A 2,872-nucleotide genomic window follows, 5' to 3' on the forward strand; every position below is an offset into this window, starting at 1 on the left:
AAACATGCTTCCATGTTTATCCTTTGCAAATAGGCAGTGTTGACAGCACTTTCTCCAGTATCCATACCATTTCTATGCCCATAATACTCACAACCAAACTCCCAAAGAATCTCTGTAAGTGCAGTAATTCATACTGTTCTTTTACTAACTATAGTAAGTCATGCTGGGACATTTTAACAAGAAAGAAAGAGTTCGATACTTATCTGAATATGTATGTTTAGTGAGTTTAAAAGATACACACAAAATGCACATAGAGGCGGGTACTGTAGAAAGAGTAATAGAACAGAACCAGAAGTAATGAACAAAAGGAGACCAGCATCAATCCTTTACCCCAATTCTCTATGCTGGCTCTTAGCCACCACTCAACTGAAACTTCCCTTAGCATCATCAGTCAATAAACTCCATGCTTCTAAGTTCAGTGACATCCCCCCACCATCTTCATCTACTCAGCCTCTCAGCCTGTACCCCAGCTGACCACTCCTATCCCCCATATGGCTCTTTCTCAGATTTTAGAACACTATAGTCACCTGGCTTTTTCCTACCTCACTTGGACATCTTTTTCTGTGAGCTTGTTGTGTCCTCAACATCCATGTGAGGAGCCATCCAGTATCCTGGTCACTCCCCTCTTAGGGCTCATTGGAAGATCTTTCTCTTCTCTCTCTCAAGTCTTTCCCACCATTAGCTCTTCCATGACCATCAATTCAAGTGACAAGTATGTGTCGTAACTACCACATGTCTCTCTCTAGTCCAGACAGTTTGTCTGAGCTCTCCTCTTCTAACTGGAACTATTTCACTCTTTCTTCTGGACATTTCAAAGTTTAAATTTTCACAACTCATCATTTTAACATCTTTCCCACCTGTCTCCCTTTTTCTGGACTTCCTTTCTAACTTTTATGATTATCAGCTTTATTGATCAAACCAGAAATCTCCTCTACACTAATAGCTAAGAGCCAAGAAACTAGTAAGTATCTTATGTTACCTCTAAATATCCTCTCGCATTTTTCCTCTTCTTCATCTCCTCCATCAGTGCCGTAATCCAAGTCTTTGGTCTAACCTGAACATGGAAGAGGCTCCAACCTCTTCTGCAGTCTTTTTGCTCCCTATTTTCATGCCCCTGATATATTCTCTGTTCATGAAGAAGGTTCTTCATGTTTTTATTGCTCTTGCTCTCTCTCTCTCTCTCTCTCTCTCTCTCTCTCACACACACACACACACTCACTTAGTTTAGGCTCTACAACCATTCCTTAATATGTTTAATCCGCAGAACCTAGGATAACATTGGCAGATAAAAGGTCAATAAATGATAGTTAAATGAATCAATGATGTTAACCAATCAGGGTGTCCTACATTCATCTGAAATCCTGATAAGGAAGCTGAGAAACTAACAACCATGCCAGAGAGTAAAGCCAACACCTGAACAGGGGGTAAGATGCCAGTCAGGATATAGTAGGCAATATGAAACTTAGAAAATAAGTGGAATTAGAAAGTGTTCAGCAAGTGGCATGATTATCACTAAAAGAAACTTGGGATATCTGAGCCAGTGGCTGCAGTCTTGCAGTATTCTAGGAAAGCCTTGAAACTTCCAGTTGCCCATATGTGATCCAGTCTTGAGACCGAGATCCTATTCTTCCTCATTCCTATTCCCACAGCACCTGAGAAGGGTCTCCTGCCTTGCCTGGAGTTTGTATTCTTTTTTTTAAAGACTGATTTTTATTTTTAATTATTTGCATATGGGGGGTGTGAATTTGGGTGCCTACTACGTCCAGAAGAGGGTGTTGGATCCCCTGGAGCTGAAGTTACAGGCAGTTGTGAGTCACCTGATATGGGTGCTAGGAACCGAACTCAGGGCCTCTACATGAACAGCATACACTCTTAACCTCTGGACCATCTCTGCGGCCCAAGTTTGGGTTCCTGATTTAAACAATTCACTAGTACTAAGTTTCTTTCTGAGTGAACCTGGGAAAAATAGACTAGCAGAGTCTTCCCGGCAGCTCCCAAAGACAGGGCTCTGTTCATAATCCTGATTCCAGTGACAACATGGGAAAAATATGAAACACATACATTAAGGTAGATTCACTAGACCAGAGAACTCCAAGGAATTCATTTTTCCTGGATTGTTAAAATGTTTTCCCCTTTCACTTGGAAGAAAGGAGATAATCGATTCTAGTGAAGTCTGCTTTTCGCAACTAATGAAGTCTTAGATACAATGTCCAAGTGTGACGTCAGTTTGGAGTATTACTTGGAGAGACAGTCTAAAATCCAAGAAACTTTTATTAGAAAGTTTAATGGGACTCTCCCAAACATATTACTGTATGCCACACCATGATAGGAAGCCTTTTCTACTAGAAACCAATAATCCACATGCCAGGAAAACCGCACTGTACCGCTCATTGCTACCCCCAAAGAAGCCTCAAGAAAACCATCTCTCCTTGTTCCCTTGTCTTACAAAGGAGGACACTAGAGTTCTTGAGTCTAAACCAAGTCGAGCCCACCAAATCAAGCCAAATGTAATGGCTTGGAATTTTCAATTCCTATATTGTTAACCTATAGACTGTCAATCACATAGCCGACCATTTATGAGATTATTGTGATGATGTACAGGAAACAATAGGGTCATTAAAGCCAGAATGCTAATTGCATACCAGTTTTGTTTTGTGAGCCTTGAACAAGTCATGTAACGTTGCTGAGTTCCTTTCCTCATCTGTAGAGTGGGAACAAGAATGGAAGCTCTGTATTGTGTTTTAAATAATCACAAGGCTACAGATAATCCCCGTTCCCTGGCTTGTAGGAAATGATAGATATTTAGACAGCCAGACATGCATGGGACACTGTGATCTCCCCACCTAACCCTGACTGAAAGACCTTGAGGGTG

The sequence above is a fragment of the Nannospalax galili genome, unplaced genomic scaffold (genome assembly GCF_000622305.1).
Source record: "Nannospalax galili isolate Female #2095 unplaced genomic scaffold, S.galili_v1.0 scaffold34, whole genome shotgun sequence".
Classification (NCBI taxonomy): Eukaryota; Metazoa; Chordata; class Mammalia; order Rodentia; family Spalacidae; genus Nannospalax; species Nannospalax galili.